Source organism: Sciurus carolinensis, chromosome 4 (assembly GCF_902686445.1).
Source record: "Sciurus carolinensis chromosome 4, mSciCar1.2, whole genome shotgun sequence".
Classification (NCBI taxonomy): Eukaryota; Metazoa; Chordata; class Mammalia; order Rodentia; family Sciuridae; genus Sciurus; species Sciurus carolinensis.
The window spans coordinates 100,958,133-100,980,575 of record NC_062216.1 but is presented as its reverse complement, the minus strand read 5'-3'; the positions used below and the strand labels follow the sequence as shown (position 1 = coordinate 100,980,575).

The 22,443-nt window shown below is 36.6% G+C and overlaps 1 protein-coding gene across 1 annotated transcript in view; it reads left to right on the top strand.

Annotated features, from left to right (window-relative positions):
- The window catches only part of Slc2a13 (solute carrier family 2 member 13), a 349,537-nt gene that overhangs the window by 89,080 nt on the left and 238,014 nt on the right, over positions 1 to 22,443 (top strand). The window lies entirely within an intron of this gene.

The window sequence follows — 22,443 nt, the reverse complement described above, 5'->3', positions numbered from 1 at the left end:
TGATTAAGATAATGCAGTACTTCTTTTTCTGCACCTAGCTTATTTTACTTAATATAATTTCCTCCAGACTCACAGACTCATCCATGTTCCTCCATATCACAGTATTTCATTCTGTTTTATGGTTGTTTAATATTTTATTGTGTGTGTGTTTGTGTGTGTGCATACATATATATATATCACATTTTCTTTAGCTTATTCATTTGATAATAGTCACTTAGATTGATTTCATAATTCTGGAGATTGTGAATAGTACTGCAGTAAACATAAGTGAAGATGTCTTTTGACATACAGTTTTTCTTTCTTTGGATATACTCCTAGTATCAGGTTTATATGGTAGTTTTATCTTTAGTTATTTTAGGAACCTCCACGCTGTTTTCCATAAAGGCCTACTCAGTTACATTTCCACCAACAGTGTATGAGAGTTCCTATTCCCCAAACACTTGTCAATTTTTGTTATTTTATTTTTCAAATTCTTTTTGATGATAACCATTCTACTGGGAGATGATATCACATTGTGGTTTTGGTTTGGATTTTTATTATGATTAGTGATAATGAGCATGTTTTTATGGACTTGTTTGACCAGTCGCATGTTTTCTTTTGAGAAAGATCTATTCAGATTGTTTCAATTTTTTAATTTGGATTTTTTTTTTTTTTTTGGTGCTTTAATTGAGTTTCTTATATATTTTTTATCTCTTGTCAGAACTATAATTTTCTCCCATATTGTAGTTTGTCTCCTTGTCTGTTGTTTCCTTTGCTGTGCTGAAACTGTTTAGATTGATACAGTCCTATTTTTCTATTTTTGCTTTCATTGCCTGTGATTTTGGGATCCTATCCAAAAAAAAAAAATTTATTTATACAAATATTCCAAGATATTTCCCCTGTTTTCTTCCAGTAATTTCATAGTTCCAAGTCTTACATTTAAGTCTTAAATACATTTGCATGTGATTTCTTTGTATAAGCTGAGAAATAGGGGTCTGGTTTTCTTCATATGAATATTCAGTTTTCCCGGCATCATTATTGAAGAGCTTGTCCTCTGTCTAATGTATTCTTTTGCATCATTGTCCACAATCAGTTGACTGTTATGGTTTAGATATTAGGTGTCCCCCAAAAGCTTGTGTGTGAGACAGTGTAAGAAAGTTTAGAGGTGAAATTATCAGGTTATGAGAGTATTAACCTAATTAGTGGATTAATCTCCTGATAGAGATTAGCTGTAGGCAGGTAGGGTGTTGTTGGAGGAGGTGGGTCATTGAGGACATGACTTTGGGGTATCTGGTTTGTTTTTGTTGATCAGAGAACCCTCTGGCTCTCTCCTTCCTGATGTCATGTCCCCAACTACTTTCTTCTGCCACACACTTCCATCATGATATTCTACCTCATCTTAGGCTCCAAGGAATGGAATCATTGCTATACTGAGACCTCTGAAACTGTGAGTTCCAAAATAAACTTTTCCTCCTCTAATTGTTTTCAGGTATTTTGGTCAAAGCATCAAAAAAGCTGACTAAAACTGCTGTAGATTTGTGGATTTATTTCTGGTTCTGTATTTTGTTTCATAGGTCTCTCTTTCTGTACCAGGAGTGACTGTGTTACTATTGCTCTGCAGCATGTTTTGAAGTTCAGTAGTGTGATACTTTGAGCATGTTGTTCTTCAAGCTCAGTATTGCTTTGGTTATTCAGGGTCTTCTGTGTTCCATACAAATTTTAGGAATGTGTTTTCTATTTCTGTGAAGAATGTCATTGGAATTATGATAGGCATTACTTTGAATCTATAGATTGCATTGGGAAGTATGGACATCTTAACAGTTTTAATTGTTGCAATCCATGAACATGGGATGTCTTTCCATTTTTTGGTGTCTTCAGTTTCTTCAGTGTGTTATGGTTTTCATCGTTGATTGTTCATCTTCTTGGTTAAGTTTGTGCCTGGATTTTTTTTTTTTCTTTTTTTTGAGGGGAGGTAGCAGTTTTTGTGGCTGTTGTAAATAGTTTTGCTTTCTTGATTTCTTTTTCAGCTAGTTTATTATTGGTGTATAGAAACACTACTGATTTTTGTATGTTATTTTTTGTATCAAACAACTGCACTGAATTTGTTTATTCTAACAAGTTATTGGTGGCATATTTAGTTTTTTTTCTAAATATAAAGTCATGTTATTTGTAAATGAGAACAAAAAACCCTTCTTAGTCTGAGAACTATGTTGAAAAATGTTTCCTCCTTTGTGGGGACCAATGAAGATTATTATTCTGGTATTTTTATGACAAGAAGTTTGTAGGTATTATAATTATACTAACAAACTATAGTTAATAAATTTATATTACTGGACATATTGCCATTCTAGAGAGTGACTTATGTATTTCTCTATTTGTTTATACCAGAAGCAATATAGACATTTGTCTCCAACATGTGTATTTAATTTAGTCTTGGAGAATTTATCTGTTAATTCAGTTTTAGAAAGTCATTCTTCCCAAAATAATCATTTGCATGAAATTTTTGTTTGCCATAATAATCTCTCAGATAAAAGCTGGATGGATCTAATAAAGCATTATAATGTTGATCTTGTTTTGTGCACAAAGATGATGATTTAGGAATATCTTTCATAAACTAGGCTGTGTAACATTGGTTTTAACTGGAATCTTTTTATGGATTTCTTAAGTGCGTTTTCTCTCCATATGAAGTTGTGGTGTACTAGTTTACTGCAAGTTGTAATATCTTCTACTTTTATAATAGAGATCAGCAGTTTCCCTACTTTAGCAAATTAGTGTTTGCTAGAGCTCTCCACAGATGTAAAAGTTTTGTGCTTTGCAATCAATGTAATTGATATAACAGACACACTTTAGTTCTTTGGTGTGTTTTACTTATCTCTGGGTTAGTCATACATATTCATCCATTATTTGACAGGTGTTCTTTGAAGTTTACCACTTACATGTTATTGTATTAAATGTAGTGTAATATACAAAGTTTTTAAAAACAGGTTCCTGTGTCCAGGAGCTTTCATAATTTACTAGATAAGTTCAGAATACTTAAAGCAGGAAGTTAATGAAAGATAATGTTTTGAGTATAGATACTATCGAGATAGATGTGAATGTTCATATCTTTATCAACTATATTTTTTCCTCTTGAAATTGTGTTTTTTTTTTTTTTTTCAGCATAAGCCTCACCAGTTGCTCTCTATGTAAAATAAACTGTTTAACTTTCTTCATAATATTAAATTTCTTCAACTGTAAAGTCAGGGAGTGGGTGGGGTAGTCTGTAGAGCGCCTGCATTTGTCTTAGCACAAGAAGAGCTCATTCAAAGTGAATTTGTTATCCTTTGTTTTGTGCATTGGTTAAGGAAGTCTCAAAGGAAAGTATAAATTAGCTTATTTTCATTATTTGAAATATATTGAATGTCTGAATGGCTTACCATTCTTGGTTTAAGGTGGGGGATTTTTATATAACACAGTGGATTCGCTTTACAGAAAGGCAGACTTCAGTGTGCTGAAGGCCTGACTGAGATGCTGTGACTTTACATAAGATACTTAACATCTAGAAACAGACTTCCTGGATTTTCATCCCAGATGTCCAGTTTTAGGCAGTTTGTTTGACCTCCCTGCGCTTCAATTTCCTCTTGTGTAACATGGAGATAATTCATAATATTTGTCTCAAAGAATTATTTAGAAGATTGAATGAATTAATATGTAAAACTTTGAGAGTAGTGCCTGTCCTATCACAAGTGCTGTAGAAGTATTCATTGTTGACTGCCTACAGCCTCACAGACATCAGAAGTGGTAAACTAGATTCCCTATTCTGGAGCATAATCCATCCCTTTCCCATAGTTGTGTAAATTTTAGACCTCTGCCTTTGTAGAATATAGTTTATTTCACTCGTTTTTATTCATCATTTATTAAAACCACTTGATGATTTCACTACCCACTTTGCAAGTGGTTTTTTAGAAGCCATCTTCTGTGTGTATGTTTCAATTATACAGATCAATTTTTTTGAACTTTGACCATCACTGCTTATTTCATTATCTCCTTGATCTGAAGTGTCACAGAAATTTTTGTTTGTTTGTTTCCTAATAGTTGTTTTGATAGACATTAGATAGTTCCAGAGGTTGCATTTCTAATCCAGGTATTATGGATCTATATTTTTAATTTTAATTTTTTATGTTTTTAAAAAATTTTTATAGACTGCATTTTGATTCATTGTACACAAATGGGGTACATCATTTTGTTTCTATGGTTGTGCATGATGTAGATTTTTCTTTTCTGTTTTTTTATTAGTGCTTTATAATTTATGTGTAATAATGGAGTTGGTTACAAAATATTTGTATGTTCACACAATATGACTCTAATTTGGTCATTTTCTTTTCTCATTCCTTCCACTTTAACTCTCTTGCCCGCTCCCTGCGATCCCCTGCCTCTGTTCTACTGGTCTGTAAGGGGAATTTTTCTTATCAATACATTTGAACTTAGAAACTTGAAAGCACAGAGTTAGAAGTGACATCTTCTGTTAAACATTCTGTAGCACAGACCTGTGACAGCAATCACTGACCATTTCAGAAGTGTGCTGTCTCTGACAGGTAAAGTAACTTTCTGTGGTACTTTCCATTCCAGAGTGGGGATGGGAAAGTGGGGGTCAAACACTTGCTGGGAAGTAAGTGGTTTGTTCTTTTTTTTTTTTTTTTTTTTTATTTCCATTCTGGTGTTTTTTTTTTTTTATTTTTTTTATTTTTTTACGTTTACATAGGGTAATGATGTTTCTTTTTTTTCCCTTCCCCCCACCCCTCCCACCCTTTTCCCTTTATACAGTCCTTCTTTCCTTCATTCTTACCACTCTCCTTAGCCTAACTCTAAACCTAACCCTAAACCTAATGCTAACCCCTCCCACCCCCATTATATGTCCTCATCCGCTTATCAGCGAGATCATTCGTCCTTTAGTTTTTTGAGATTGGCTTATCTCACTTAGCATGATATTCTCCAATTTCGACCATTTGCCTACAAATGCCATAATTTTTATCATTCTTCATTGCGGAGTAATATTCCATTGTATAAATATGCCATAGTTTCTTTATCCATTCATCAACTGAAGGGCATCTAGGTTGGTTCCACAATCTGGCTATGGTGAATTGAGCAGTAATGAACATTGATGTGGCTGTATCTCTGTAGTATGCTGATTTTAAGTCCTTTGGGTATAGGCCAAGGAGTGGGATAGCTGGGTCAAATGGTGTTTCCATTCCAAGCTTTCTGAGGAATCTCCACACTGCTTTCCAGAGTGGCTGCACTAATTTGCAACCCCACCAGCAATGTATGAGTGTTCCTTTTTCACCACATCCTCGCCAACACCTATTGTTGCTCGTGTTCTTGATAATCGCCATTCTAATTGGGGTGAGATGAAATCTTAGGGTAGTTTTGATTTGCATTTCCCTTATTACTAGGGATGTTGAACATTTTTTCATATATCTGTTGATTACTTGTACATCTTCTTCTGTGAAGTGTCTGTTCATTTCCTTAGCCCATTTGTTGATTGGATTATTTGTATTCTTCGTGTAGAGTTTTTTGAGTTCTTTATAGATTCTGGAAATTAGCGCTCTATCTGAGGTATGGTTGGCAAAAATATTCTCCCACTCTGTAGGCTCTCTCTTCACATTTCTGATAGTTTCCTTTGCTGAGAGAAAGCTTTTTAGTTTGAATCTATCCCAGTTGTTGATTCTTGCTTTATTTCTTGTGCTATGGGAGTCCTGTTAAGGAAGTCTGATCCTAAGCCAACAAGTTGAAGATTTGTACCTACTTTTTCTTCTATAAGATGCAGGGTCTCTGGTCTGATTCCAAGGCCCTTGATCCATTTGAGTTGAGTTTTGTGTAGGGTGAGAGATAGGGGTTTAATTTCATTCTATTGCATATGGATTTCCAGTTTTCCCAGCACCATTTGTTGAAGAGGCTATCTTTTCTCCATTGCATATTTTTGGAACCTTTGTCTAGTATGAGAAATTTGTATTTATTTGGGTTTGTGTCCATGTCCTCTATTCTGTACCATTGATCTACCTGTCTATTTTGGTACCAATACCATGCCGTTTTTGTTACTATTGCTTTGTAGTAGAGTTGAAGATCTGGTATTGCGATACCCCCTGCTTCGCTCTTGCTACTGAGGATTGCTTTAGCTATTCTAGGTTTTTTATTCTTCCAGATGAATTTCATAATTGCTTGCTCTATTTCTGCAAGGTACATCATTGGGATTTTAATTGGAATTGCATTGAATCTGTATAGCACTTTTGGTAGTATAGCCATTTTGATGATATTAATTCTGCCTATCCAGGAACATGGGAGATCTTTCCATCTTCTAAGGTTTTCTTGAATTTCTTTCTTTAGTGTTCTGTAGTTCTCATTGAAGAGGTCTTTCACCTCTTTTGTGAGATTGATTCCCAAGTATTTTATTTTTTTCGATGCTATTGTGAATGGGGTAGTTTTCCTAATTTCTCTTTCTGAAGATTCATCACTTATGTATAAAAATGCATTGGAATTATGAGCATTGATCTTGTAACCTGCTACTTTACTGAATTCACTTATGAGTTCTAAAAGTTTTCTGGTGGAATTTCCAGGTTCCTCTAAATATATAATCATGTCATCAGCGAACAGGGATAGTTTGAGTTCTTCTTTTCCTATTCGTATCCCTTTAATTTCTTTGGTTTGTCTGATTGCTCTGGCTAGAGTCTCAAGGACGATGTTGAATAGAAGTGGTGAAAGAGGGCATCCCTGCCTTGTTCCAGTTTTTAGGGGGAACGCTTTCAGTTTTTCACCATTTAGAATGATATTAGCCATGGGCTTAGCGTAGATTGCCTTTATAATGTTTAGGAATGTTCCCACTACCCCAATTTTTTCTAGTGTTTTGAGCATGAAGGGATGCTGTATTTTATCGAATGCTTTTTCTGCATCTATTGAAATAATCATGTGATTCTTAACTTTAAGTCTGTTGATATGGTGAATGACATTTATTGATTTCCGAATGTTGAACCAACCTTGCATCCCTGGGATAAAACCCACTTGATTGTGGTGTACTATCTTTTTAATATATATTTGTATGCGATTTGCTAAAATTTTGTTGAGAATTTTTGCATCGATGTTCATTAAGGATATTGGTCTGAAATTTTCCTTCCTCGATGTGTCTCTGTCTGGTTTAGGTATCAGGGTGATATTGGCTTCATAGAACGAGTTTGGGAGGGTTCCCTCCTCTTCTATTTCATGGAATAGTTTGAGGAGTATTGGAATGAGCTCTTCTTTAAAGGTTTTGTAGAACTCGGCTGAGAACCCATCTGGTCCTGGACTTTTCTTTGTTGGTAGGCTTTTGATGACCTCTTCTATTTCATTGCTTGAAATTGGTTTATTTAGGTTGTGTATGTCCTCCTCGTTCAGTTTAGGTAATTCATATGTCTCTAGAAATTTGTTGATGTCTTCGAGGTTTTCTGTTTTGTTGGAGTATAGATTTTCGAAATAGCTTCTAATTATGTTTTGTATTTCACTCGTGTCTGTTGTGATGTTCCTTGTTCATTCCGAATTTTAGTAATTTGAGTTTTCTCCCTCTTTCTCTTTGTTAGTGTGGCTAAGGGTTTATCAATTTTATTTATTTTTTCAAAGAACCAACTATTTATTTTGTTAATTTTTCCAATTGTTTCTTTTGTTTCGATTTCATTGATTTCGGCTCTGATTTTAACTATTTCCTGTCTTCTACTACTTTTGGTATTGGTCTGCTCTTCTTTTTCTAGCGCTTTGAGCTGTAGTGTTAAGTTGTTTATTTGTTGATTTCTACTTCTTTTTTTGAATGCACCCCATGAAATAAATCTTCCTCTAAGTACTGCTTTCATAGTGTCCCAGAGATTTTGATATGATGTGTCTTTGTTCTCGTTTACTTCTAAGAATTTTTTTATTTCCCTCCTGATGTCTTCTGTTATCCATTCATCGTATAATAGTGTATTATTTAGTCTCCAAGTATTGGAGAAGTTTCTGTTTTTTATTCTGTCATTTATTTCTAATTTCAATCCATTATGATCTGATAGAGTACAAGGTAGTATCTCTATCTTCTTGTATTTGCTAACAGTAGCTTTGTGGCATAAAATATGGTCTATTTTAGAGAAGGATCCATGTGCTGTTGAGAAGAAAGTGTATTCGTTCTTTGTTGGATGGTATATTCTATATATGTCTGTTAGGTCTAAATTGCTGATTGTGTTGTTGAGATCTATAGTTTCTTTATTCAATTTTTGTTTGGACGATCTATCCAGTGGTGAGAGAGGTGTGTTAAAATCGCCTAGTATGATTGTGTTGTGGTCTTTGAATTCTGTAATTGAGAAGGATTTGTTTGACGTACGTGGATGAGCCAATGTTCGGGGCATAGATATTTATGATTGTTATGTCTTGCTGATTTATGCTTCCCTTAAGCAGCATGTAATGTCCTTCTTTATCCCTTCTGACTAGTTTTGGTTTGAAGTCCACATTATCTGAGATGAGGATGGATACTCCAGCTTTTTTGCTGTGTCCGTGTGCATGGTATGTTTTTCCCCATCCTTTCACCTTTAGTCTATGGGTGTCTCTTTCTATGAGGTGAGTCTCTTGCAGGCAGCATATTGTTGGATTTTTCTTTTTAATCCAATCTGCCAGCCTGTGTCTTTTGATTGATGAATTCAGGCCATTAACATTCAGGGTTATTATTGTGATATGATTTGTATTCCCAGTCAATTGACTCATATTTGTTTTTGACATGAATTGGTTTCTCCTTTATTTGGCTATTCCTTTAGGCTAGCGCCTCCTGTTGCTGATTTGCATCGTTGTTTTTCATCTCTTCCTCATGGAATATTTTGCTGAGAATGTTCTGTAATGCTGGCTTTCTTTTTGTAAATTCCTTTAGCTTTTGTTTATCATGGAAGGATCTTATTTCATCGTCAAATTTGAAGGTAAGTTTTGCTGGGTATAAGATTCTTGGTTGGCATCTGTTTTCTTTCAGGGCTTGGTAAATGTTGTTCCAGGCCCTTCTGGCTTTTAGTGTCTGGATTGAAAAATCTGCTGATATTCTTATTGGTTTCCCTCTGAATGTAATTTGATTCTTTTCTCTCGCGGCCTTTAAAATTCTGTCTTTATTTTGTATGTTAGTTATTTTCATAATAATGTGCCTTGGTGTGAGTCTGTTGTAATTTTGTATGTTTGGAGTTCTATAAGCCTCTTGTATTTGGTTTTCCATTTCATTCTTCAGATTTGGGAAATTTTCTGATATTATTTCATTGAATAGATTGTTCATTCCTTTGGTTTGTTTCTCTAAGCCTTCCTCAATCCCAATAATTCTTAAATTTGGCCTTTTCATGATATCCCATAATTCTTGTAGATTCTGTTCATGATTTCTTACCATCTTTTCTATTTGGCCAACTTTGCTTTCAAGATTAAATAATTTGTCTTCAATGTCTGAGGTTCTGTCTTCCAGGTGCTCCATTCTATTGGTTATGCTTTCTATGGAGTTTTAACTTGGTTTATTTTTTCCTTCATTTCAAGTATTTCAGTTTGGTTTTTTTTCAGTATTTCTAACTCTTTATTGAAATGATCTCTTGCTTCCCGTATTTGGTCTTTTAACTGTTGATTGGTGCGATCATTTAATGCCTGCATTTGCTCTTTCATCTCCTCCTTCAATGCCTGCATTTGCTCTTTCATCTCCTCATTTGCTTCCCTGATCGTTTTAATTACGTACATTCTGAACTCCCTTTCTGACATTTCTTCTGCTGTGCTCTCATTGGGTTTTATTAATGTAGTATCTAGGTTTGTTTGGGACATTTTCTTCCCTTGTTTTCTCATATTGGTCAGTTGTCAATGGGACCCTGAGATATTGCAGTTTTCCGCTATTGGCTTATAGTGTCCCGGTAGATTTCCAGTGTATCACCTCCCAGCCTTCAGTAGCCTGATGTCTTGGAGGAATCTGATAAAGCAGCGTATCCGAAGAAAACTGCCCCTAGGCCCCTACTGGTTCCACGATTTGGAACTGGCTCTGTGCTGAAATGCTCTCACTGTGGGCCTGCACCGTGCAGCTGGCCGTGTGGGAGGAGCTCACTGCCGGAGTGTGGAAGGCTACCTTGGGAAGACTCTAGCTGCCCTGCCCGGCTCCAATAAGCCACCTCTATCTGGGCCTGCCCCCCGGGCCGAGCTTTACCCAGTGGGCAGACTCACCCGTGACTCTATTTCAGTCCGAGTCTCTCAATGCCTCCCCTTCTTAACTCCTGGGTTCTGGAGCGACAGGGGGTGCAGTCTCCCTCTAGGCCGCCATCTTGGATTACCCCGAGAAGAGAGCCTGCAGCCGGAGTGGGCAGTGCCGCCTGAAGAGGTGTCTGGCTGCCCTGCCCTGATCCCAGAGGCTGTTTGCGGATTGAGGCTCTCCGTTGGTTCGGGGGCTTGTGGCTGGTTCTATGTAGAAAGTCTCTCACTGGGCGGTCAGCTCCGAGAGGCTAGCCTTGAACGGCACCTCCCACCGCAGGGGTCCAGACTACTTGGGGAAGTCTCTGGCTGCCCTCTCTGGACCCTGAATCTGCTTGCGTGCCAGAGTACGCTGAGCTGCACTGGCTCCGGGACTCGGAGCTTGTTCTGGTCAGAAAGGCTCTCACCAGCGGGCCAGTTCCGTTCCAAGAACCTGGAGAAGCTGGCTGTGTGGGCGGGGCCCACCGCCGGAGTGCGCAGGGCTGCCTGTGGAAGACTCTAGCTGCCCTGCCCGGCTCCGATAAGCCACCTCTATCTGGGCCTACCCCCCGGGCCGAGTTTTACCCAGTGGGCAGACTCACCCGTGGCTCTATTTCAGTCCGAGTCTCTCAATGCCTCCCCTTCTTAACTCCTGGGTTCTGGAGCGACAGGGGGTGCAGTCTCCCTCTAGGCCGCCATCTTGGAACGCCGGTTTGTTCTTTTGAACATCACTGAACCAAAGAAATAATCAGCTTGTATTTGGGAAGTCACTGTCTTGGACCTAGTTACCATTTCCCTGCTGGTTTCCAAGAATGTTGAGAAATCAGAGCAGTTAACAGTAGAGACAGGGGAGTCCGAGTGACCTTAGCAGGCAGCACCAAACCGATGATACTTAGAAGCTAGATTTTGGGTTTGTTATGGACACACACACACACACACACACAGTAGAAAAATAGAAATAACACATCCTTAAGCAATATAGATTCTGACATTTTTATAATAAATGGTATATCTCCCTTGATCATGCTGGGAACAATGTTAATTTTTACACCTGGAGTTAAAACAGTTGCCAATGGGCAAGAATAACGTAGGGAATTAATTCAGTGCCAAAGATAATTATTGAGAAAAGTATATCTGTTTCCAAATGGCAAAAGAACATCATTAATATCATCTCCAGCATTCAAAGACAGGAGACAGATGCCACTAATAAAATATAATAAACTCCTCATGGTTGTTTCCAATAAACAAGTTATTTCATGCTTCTATAATTTGAACTGTCAGTCTAATTTAGTCAGCTTCCATGGGAAAAAATCTGATTTTTTAAGAAATCAAGATGAGTTTATTTATTATTATGTACAGTCTTCCAGGTATTGACAATTTTACTGAAAATGCAATAAAAACATTAGAAACCTGAAATACTAAAATCTCTTGATTTAATCAAGTTTAAAGGATCTTCACATGACTCTCAGGTTAGTGGAAAGGGCCAGGAATCCCAGTTTCTGACACCTAGCCTGCCAATCACTAGGTGGCATGATAAGGCTGGCTTCCTGGGCATATGATCCCTGCAGGTCCTTGGAGGGCTCTGCCCTGGGTTAATATTCTGTTCTCGTGTTTTGAAATTACTAATTTTGGGGTGTTAGCATATGAGTTTACTTAAGATAAGTTTTATATGACATGTAAGCCTTCAGAAATGAAGACCCAGGAAAAGAAGTGGCAAAACTGTGTCTTTTTATGGACAGTCATGCAAAAGTATGATTAGAGGGCAAAAGGGTATAATCTTCTGGCAATAAGTTGAAGGCAAATTAGCAAGGCCGGTTGGCTCAGGTTCTTCTTGACCTGTCTATGTGATGTTTCTTCCTTCCCAGTATAAGATAAAACGTTGTCACATGAGAGTATTCAGCAGAGGAGGGAGGGCAGAAGTACAAGTAGCATTCTTAGGTTTTATGGCCTGCTTAGGAAGAAGAGTGGGAGGAAGTCAGAGAACTTCTTGTTTTTGCTCTTTCCTTATGTGCCATTGTACCATATTGTGGGGTAGCATGTCCTGAACCCCATCAATAAAGGATTCTGGTTTATAATTTAACAGTGCACATTACAGTAGGTAAGATGTTTGATTAATGCCACATCATCCCAATGATAGACTTACTATTAATATATGAAACAGTCTAAAAATAGAATTAGTTGTTACAGCAATCAAGATCTAGTAAAATAGTGCCATATTCTTTTTGACTACCAGAACACATTATCACTATTATCAAAAGAAATTTTGAAATTATCCCAAGCTCCATGACTGTAAATTATTTGGATTTTACTCATTTTCTGAATTTTTGCATATGTGTTGCTCCCGTGTGTGTGTGTGTGTGTGTGTGTGTGTGTGTGTTAGTCTTGGAGATATTTTTTTTTTTGGCATGAAATTATTTCACATATTTTGCATTTATAAGAAACACCATGATGTACATTGGTACATAACCTCTCTGAATATTTTTTTGATAAGTAGAAGAAGAATTACATCAGAAATTGCAAATGTTTTCTTGGGCACCTGGTGCACACTGCCAAATTACTTTCTAGAAACATAATACTTGACACTTGATAAACCAAATGAGTGCCTAATTTGTTTCTTGTTTTTCTCCACTAATAACATTATTTTAGCATTACTTACTGATTATTTCTTTTTTTCTCTGATCTTTGTAGGTCTGTTTTCTATAGCATCTTTACAATAACACCACAATCTAATTTCTGTAAATTTAGAATAGTATTGCTATTTGGGAGGGCAAGTTGTCCCAACTTTTTCTTCTTTATGAGTGTTTTGAGTATTATTCATTTTTTGTGGAGATTTTTTAAAAAATAATTTATAAATAAGTTTTGCTTCTTCAGTTATTAATTTTATCAAATCTGTTCAATGCACAGGCAGATTCAGAGAATGTTTTTGATGGGCTCTTACAGTACTGATAAATATGAAATCATTGCCAGTCCTTTGTTTACATTGAAATCTGCATAATGTAATTTAGCATAAAATTATCATATCCATAGCAAATAGGATGCTATGTGTATGATTTCCATCTGTTATAGCAGAATTTTAATCCCAAACTCATACTTACAGAGGAACTACAGAGAAAGAATTTATTGATCATTAAATATGGCTACTTTGTCCTAGATGCTTGGTTCTTTATCAGGGAAGTAGGAGGTAAAAGTGAGAGTATGTGTGAAAAATGTTCCCTGGTGGCAGTTTTCTTGGTGGTGAGGGTAAGCAGGCAAAGTTTGTGAGCACAATGAGTTATATTTGTTTCTGGTTTGCCCAATGATAGGACTATCAAAATAAATGTAGTATTAAATTTCATGCATGAAAAACAGTGTTATTCCATGACTAAAATTCTAGGACCCTATATTGTGGTTTCCTTTCTATCCTATATGTTATTGTTAAAATGTGACTGACTTGACTTTTGTTTTCTTTCTTTCTCTCCCCCTCACCCCCGCCCACTTTCTTTATTTCTTTCTCCCCCAGCAACTTTCTTTCTTTCTTGTACTGGAATTGAACCAGGGACCTCACACATACTAAGCAGGTACCCTATCACTAAGTAACAGCCCTATCTTCAAACAGTGATTTTTGTTTTTATTATGAGCTTTCTTGGTAATGTACTGTGGAGACATAGCAAGATAGACTGTTTTCATTAAAAAAATTACTTGTTTTTTTTTCTCCATATTTTAAATGTAGAAATTAGCTTTCTTATGGTAAAATGAGTTTTTCATTGCTTGTTTAGTTTTGTGGTTGGATGTGACTATTCATTAACTTATTTATTTGGTCTTTGCTCATGGAGGGTATATTGTGGATATACCACCTGAAACATCTTGGTGGAAAACAAACATTCTTTATCTGAATGCTTCACCTACATTATACTAGGCATCATGCTGGACACTGGACATTATTCTCAGTTTGTTTCCAGGTGATTATAAATGGTACCAAACTTGGTCACCATCAATCAACACTGCTTTGTATTTAACTGCATTTCTAATTTTGAACAAGTGATCTGCATTTTCATTTTGCCTTAGACTTACAAATTATGTGGACAGTCTTGACTGTTCAGTTTACTTATCTGAATTTCAGAGGATGCACTAAAAATTCCTGATAGATCCAGAAATGTATAACTGAGATCTCAATAAAGGGAAGCATCCAATAAAGTTTACTAAAAGCCGAAAGCTCTTGGTCAGCCCCAACTCAGTGGTTTTCAACCAGGAGAGATTTTGCCCCCTAGTGGACATTTAGCAATTTCTGGAGAAATTTTTGATTTTCATAGGTGAGGAAATATATTGTTGAAATCTACTGTCTAATCATACAGAACAGTCCCCACAACAAAAAACTTTTTGCCCCCAAAATGTCAACACTGGAAATGTTGATAAGTCCTACCTAACTTATTAGTACAAAATGAGCACCCTAATTCAAAAACTGAAATTGAAAATGCTCCCAAATCCACAACTTTTTGCCACAAGGGGAAGATTCCACACATAACCTCATGTGATGGTTCACAGTCAAGACGTAGGTGCACTAAAGTATTGTTTCATATTCCCTTCAGACTGGGTGCATAAAGAAAGTATGAAAGATACATGGATTTCTTATGTAGAATTGGGTCCCCTCTCCAAGATCTCTCTCTCTCTCTCTCTCTCTCTCTCTCTCTCTCTCTCTCTCTCTCTTTCTGTCTCTTTATGTATATATATTTTCCAGAATTTAAAACAAATTAAAACTCCAAATATTTATGGTCCAGAGCATTTCAATTAAGGGATAATGAGCCTGTTTTTGTGTATCTTATACTTGGTTCTGGTTCAGGGGGATTACTCAAATGTTTGTTGAGCCAGTGGGTGTATCCTGGAATTTGTTTTGCTTTCCATATGCAGAGTGAAGAACAAACCTGGTGAGTAATAAATGCAATTTAACATCTCTGTGTAGTACAAAGATGCTGTCCTAAAGCACTCCTCATCTCACTCTCACCCAGTTGACTGGTGGGCCCCCGACTCTTAAAACCTCAAAAATAGGCCACACTCACAGCTGTCTGATGTCTGCAGGATGCTCTTGCACTTGTGCTGTAGCCTGTTGGGCTGTTATTTACCAAGTCATTTGGGTTTGTTCCCAAATCTGTTTATGCCATTGAACTGGTTGCTGAAATTATCAGTGTAGTCAACTTACAGCAGAAAGTTAGAGAAAGAAAAATACAGAAAATAGAGAGATTTCAAGAGAAACCTAAGTTGAATGCTTTGAAAAGATTCAATAAAGGTGTCACTAATGAAAATTACTCTCAAAGTAACTGTGGAGATGACTTAAAGCTTTGTGAGAAAATCATTAAGATTAGATGGGTTCTGTGTTGAGTTTGTTAATTGTCTTGTCTTACTGTGCTTCATGGAGATGGTAGACTGCACATCACATCTGTGGTTCTTGCAAGAAAGAACGCTTGTCAGTTGATTCAGGTTCAGAGGAAAGGCCTTGGCTACAGCACAGCATTATAGAAGGAATGACGTTTATGTTTCAGGATGGTACACATTGCTTGATTTAGGAATTAACTTGAACTTCCTAGTAATCAGTGTACCACACAGTAGGACTTCTACTACATTTATTTTCTGATGAAAAAAATGTTAGCCAATATTCTAATTTTTTCATTTCTAGAGACAAATAGCTCTTATCTCAGTGATGTTCTGAATGATATATTTTTCTTTACACCACCTTAAACTTTAAGATATTCTTTCAGCTTTTTATTTCACAAACACTGTCACAGAGCTCTCTTGCCTCATTTAGTACTAAAAATGTTCAAAACCTCTTTACCTCCCTTTCAGTTCATGTATTTACTTCCTTCTGTTTTCCACATGCCTATGTAGATTAGGGGCATGAAGGACTATTATCCTTCCTCATACTCTTTTAGAATTGAATGGGTTTAGATAAATAAAATCTAAAGTATAGTCAAATAAGTCTCAAAATTCTGTTAGAATAGAGGAAAGAGACATGGTCTGATTCTCAGAATGGCTTACACTTAGTATTATCTTGGATTAGACTTGAGTTTGAATTAGACTTGTAAGCAGAGTTCTGGACCTCTTAAACTTGATAAAAGAAACAATGGGCACTTATTTTTTCAGTGATTTTATTTAATCCCCTTGAATGTCTTACATGAACCATTAAATAGTCACATTCACAAATTTACTTTGTGTAAATTCAGCCGTAGTCTTAGGAATAGTAGGAGACAAAGGACTCCATAGAAGCGCATTTTCAATCATAAGTGAAGGACAGATTCTTGCTCCATTCAATAGGCCAGGACTTCATCAAGGTTCTAGGGAGGCCCTTCACAAAAGCATCTTCCTGTGCCCATGGTCACTGTGCCCCTATGGACTGGCAAGACAGTCCCAGAAAGGAAGGCTTGTTCCTTTTGCACTTCACTTCCTTAGGCCACAGGTCCAGGCTCTGACCAGATGCTGCTGCTCTTAGTGCCTTCACGTCTTAGCAACAGCACAGCTGTCACACACACCACCAGATGGTCATCAGAACCCCAGGCATTTCACACTGTTCCCCAGGAGCCTCTGAGCCAGACTCCACATGTCCAGAACAATTAGTGTGTTCTTCCTGAAGTCTGACCTGTTGAATGAGATGGAAGAAGAGAGTTGCCTGCGTCACCTCTCCCCCAACTCCAAACAGCCCATCATGGAAGGAGACGCCTCAACAGTTGTTTAACATAAATGAACCCTCAGTACTTTGAGTTAATGTTTTTATGAGTATTTTATGCAATGATCTACTTTCAGTTCTTTTTCAGAATTTTGCAGATATCGGTCAACAATTTATAGCCAAAGGATACTATTTTGGCTAGTAAAAGGGTTTAATATTTATTGTCAAATGTATAAGTCACTCTTCTTCTTTTCCTCCTCCATGTTTTTGTGGTGCTAGGGATCATACCCAGGGCCTGTACATGTTCTTTTCTTACTTTTGAAAATAGTTTAATTTAAAATGTAGTATCTAAATGCAGCCTACCTGTGTTAGTCAGCGTTTTGTCACTGGACAAAGACAAAACAAGAACAAAGTTTATTTGGGGGCTTGGTTTCAGAGGTTCAGTCCATAGTTGTCTGACTCCATTGCTATGGGCCTGGAGAACATAATGGTGGAAGGTTGTGATAGAAGTAAGCTGCTCAGCTCATGGCAACCAGGAAGCAGGGAGAGAGGAAGAGATTAGGGACAAGATAAAGTCCCCAAGGACATGCCCCCAGTGACTTCTTTCCTGCAGCCTCGCTCCCTGTCTACAGTTACCATGTAGTAACCCATTTAAATTAATCAATCCAAAGGATTAATCCAATGGTTAATCCACCTAATCGATTACAACCCTTCATAGTCTGTTTAACCTTCTGCATATTCCTGCATTACCACATGAACTCTTAGAAGGACATCTCATATCCAAACCATAACACTACCTTTTGAGAGGTGAGGGCATTACAGATAAAGCTAAATTCCTCTTTGCCTATCACATCAGTCTCTTGCCTTTCATGTCCTCCATCCCAGCCCCATGGTAACAACTGTTTCATACCTGAAGTATGTCCTTCCAAATACACATCCCTAGAGAATTTTCAGTAGTAGTATATAACACTGCATGTGTTGTTTAGTTAACTTGATTCCTTTTAAGTTGAGTCATTTGGAGTCAGATCTTACATGTATCTAGTTCATTCTTTTTAGTTGTTCTCATATTACAGGTATGAATATATCATTTGTGTATTTATTAATGGAGATTGAGTTTTTGGTATCATTAATAATGCTGTAACGAACATCCTTATATGTTTTCTTGAGCACATGTACTGTGTTTCCCTAGGGTAGATCCCTAGGATTAGAATTGTGGATCTATGTCATGGTGTTAGTGTCGTGGTTTGTTTTGATGCTAGATTTTTTTTTTTTCAAAACTACAAAGTGTGTGGGCCAGAAGTCATAGAATCCCAGACCTTTAGTAATCAGTCATCTCAGGAATCTCCTTATGATATGCAGGATTAGATACCTAGTGGCTCATACTCTGCATGTCTCATGTTTGTACCTTGGAGCTTCCTCATGCTCCCCCTGCTTTTTACTCCTTAGTAAAATCTTTTTTTGCTTCTCTGTTTCTTCAACAAGATTTCAAACACAATATGTACCATTATAAGGAATCATTTCAGCAAGTGTCACTATATTCAGCCTAAAATTTAATAATCTTATTTTTTATTAAAATACTTTTTTGAAATGTTTTCAGTCAGTAATTCTTTCAGAATTATATCTACATTGGTTTTACACTTTGGATCTTTTGATGTTGTTTAATTAGTTCAGAAAATGCTTAGATTTAAAACATGGATTTTTCTGTAAAACCCCTTGTGTTATAAATGTACCATAGATAAGTCTTGTTTGTGTCATGTGCAAGCTTTGGGGCTGATAGCCAATATATTCCTTATTTGGACAGTATTTCTTTACTCAAATTAGTCTACCACCACTCACATCTAATGGCTAGTATGGGTAAGAGGTGTGTGTGTGTGTGTGTGTGTGTGTGTGTGTGTGTGTTTACTGGGTGTTGAACACAGGGACTCCTGCATGTAGGCAAATGCTCTATCACTGAGCTCTATCTCCAGGCTGGTACTTAGGTTTTTTCTTTTCATTTTTAGAGCAAAACTGAGAATGAATCTCATTTTCAGTGGTAAAAGTTAACAAAGTAAGTTGCCCAAAGTCACCCTGTGAAGTAATAGGAGAGCTAACAATTAAAAACTTACCTCATTAGAACTTTATATCTCTCTAGTATGCATCTAAGGCTACCTGTTGTTTCCCACCATCATTTAAAAATGTGAGTCTGGTTTCTGGGGGTATACTTAATTTTAGAATAGTACTCAGCCATAAGGAAGAATAAAATCATGGCATTTGCTGGTAAATGGATGAAGTTGGAAAATATCATGCTAAGTGAAATAGGCCAAGCCCAAAAAACCCAAAGGCCGAATGTTTTCTCTGAGAAGTGCCTGATAATATCAATGATCTTTTTAAAAGATATCTTTTAATTGCTTTCATGAGTATTTATAGGTAGTTTCATGGACAATTTGTATGCTTTTTTTTTCTTTTAAATTTGAAAGAACTTAAAGCTGTGGGATTATTTAGTTTTATATTCATTTATTCATGAACTGCTTCTTGATTTTCTATCATATATTGGGGCCTTATGTATAAGAATGTCAAATTTTGAAAGTAATACATACTATCACAGAAAACTTGAAAAAAATCAAATATAAGGAAAAAAATAAAATTTGTTTCTTGCAAACCCATCAGTCAAGTTCCTTGCATCCAGGCATATGTTCATCACCTGAACACTTTTCTCAACCACAGAGTGAAGGTGAGAGTGGTGCAGTAATTTCAAGAAATTCTTGCACTGGGTTCAGTTTAGTAAGGAAGGAATGAAAGTTGAACATACAAGTCTGTTTGCTAATTAAAATACCTGAGTCATCTTCTTTATAAATATGTAAAGTGGTGAGTGGCCCACTACTGCAAACTGGGAAAATCAGAAATTATTGTCTGTTCCTTACATTGCAAATGTCCAAATGGGAATTTCTATTCATTATTAATAATTGTATTAATAAAGAAATTAAGAATATGCTCTTGGCACTTATGAGTAAGACTTCATTATCATTATTTGAAATCATCTAGCAGGCTCTGCAGTCATGAGCTTCCTAATTTTATGTAGCACTTTTTCTCAGGAGAAGGCTAAGTGAACAGCTGACTGCGTCTGTTGACAGTGGGTGAGGGACTGAGCAAGGTCTATGTCTAGTTGTACTTGATTCCTCCGCATCAGATAAGGACAGCTGCTTCTGAATTTTTAGTACTGCTATTGGGTTCATGCTTTCTTTCTTAACTTAGAATGTCAAAAAGACATTTTCAAGACACTTAGAACTTGTTTATTGTTTTGTTGCTATATATTCAATATAATGTAATCTTTTTTTTTTTTTACTAATCATCTTAGGTACATGAATGTAAACTGTATGCTAAATACTGCACTAAGTGCTTTACATGCTTTACTTTGTTTAATCTTCATACTGTCTCTTTAATAGAGTTATCATAACACTGCTTTATAGATGACACATGGATACTTAGGAAAGAAAACCAAAAATGTCACAAATGGTAGAAAATGGAGACAAAAAGCTCTTGATCAGGTTTACCAGAGTCACACACTCAGACATTGTTATAGCTTATATAATTGAGAGTTTCTTTTTGGGAATAAATTTTTTTTTAAATTTTTTTGAATTCTTAGGTTTTACAGGGGTCCACTGGAAAAACATTTCAGTTTTATTTTAATATTGTTATTAATTTCAAATTTATATTTTGCCTAATTACTAACTGACTCTCTTAATATATTTATTTGACTGATGATGAGTATTTTTAGAGTTAAAACATTCATATACTATTCTTTACTAAAACTAACCCTGTTTAAAATTAACATATGATTCTCAACAGTGACTGAACATTGGCATAATAATCTAAACTAACAAATAAACACGGTGTTAAGTCAGATATCTGAGATGGGGCCCCAAGTCAGAACTGCCAGGTGGTGCTCCTATGCAGCCAAGGTAGAGAATGGTGGACTTAAAATAGCTGTTAGATGGTAGGTGACCTGCCATTCAGTGTAGGTGGTGCGGTGGTTCTCATTTAGTGCACATCAGAATTAACTCAAGACGGGCTTGATAAAATATAGCTTCTGGGCTGCATGGACAGCATTCAGCTGGAGTCTAAGTCAGGGAATGAGAATGTGCATTTCTAACAAGGTTTCAGGTGTTGCCCAGGCTGCTGTGTTTTGCTGCCTTTTGAGAACCACATCAGATTTAGGTTTCACTCCTTGAGAGCCAGAGATTTAGGATCTCTTTGAGTTTTCTTAAATTTGTGATCACCTCACCCATCTACCCATCCACCCATCCAGAGATACGCCTCCAGGGCCTTAGTAAGTTATCCCTCAGGATCATAGGATCACTTCTCGGTCCTTGGCTAAGATCAGGTGTAGGATTACTAGAAGCCTCAGATTCCTAGTGCCATTAGAGTGTGGTCATACCTCTGCATAAGGATTTCTTGTCCTCAGTGAAATTACCCTTAAATTTCACTTTTGTTCATCTACTCTGTGGACTATAAAAATACTCAGATAACTTTGGTTTAGAGATTTCTTTATAACATAGCTATAGCTTTTTTCTTTAATTCTTGAATGATTTTTTAAAAACTTTCAAAAGGTAAACCTTTTCTACCCTCTTTCTCTTATTTGTTTATAGCAAAACCCAAAAATCTTTCTTTAGGTGAGCGTGAATCTCCTAAAAAATCAAAGGGAGATCAGTAGAGGCAAGGGACCCTTGGTGTGAGGAGGAGAGGGAGGAAGGGAATGCTGGGGAGTGATACTGACAAATTATATTGGTATATTATGTGCATGTAGGAATATGTAAGAACAAATCCCATCATATGTACAACCATAATGCACCAATAAAATGTGGAAAAAATACAAACCATAAATGTTGGAGAGGATGTGGAAAAAAAAAAGGAATACTTTTACACTGTTGATGGGATTGTAAATTAGTACAACTACTGTGGAGGTTCCTCAAAAGACTTAAGCATGGGAGGCTGGCATTGTGGCTCAGTGGTAGAGCCCTTGCCTAGCATGTGTGAGGCACTGGGTTTGATTCTCAGCATCATATATAAATAAATGACTAAAAAATAAAGGTCCATCAACATCTAAAAAAAATAAATAAAAAAGACTAGGCATGGAAATAACATATGATTCAGCTATACTACTCCTCAGTATTTATCCTAAAGAATTAGCCATCGTACTAAACCCATGTTTATAGCAGCATGATTCACAATAACCAAACTATGGAACCAGCCTAGGTGTCCATCAGCAAATGAATGGATAGAGAAAATGTGGCATGTATACACAATGAAGTTATATTCAACCATAAGAAAAAAATGAAATTATGTCACTTGAAGGAAAATGGATGGAACTAGAGACCATTATGTTAAGTAAAATAAGCCAAACTCAGAAGATTAAAGATCTTATGTTTTCTCCTCATATGTGGAAACTAGAGAGGAAAAAGGAAAAGAAAAGTGTGGAGGAATCTCATGCAAATCAAAGGAAGATCAGTAAGGAAAGGAACCAGGAGGCAGGAGGAGGGAAGGGAGAGGGACAGTGCTGAGGAGTTATATTGGCCAAATTATATTGTTATATTGTGTGCATGTATGAATGTGTAACAACAAATCCCATCATATGTACAACCATAATGCACCAAAAAATGTGGAAA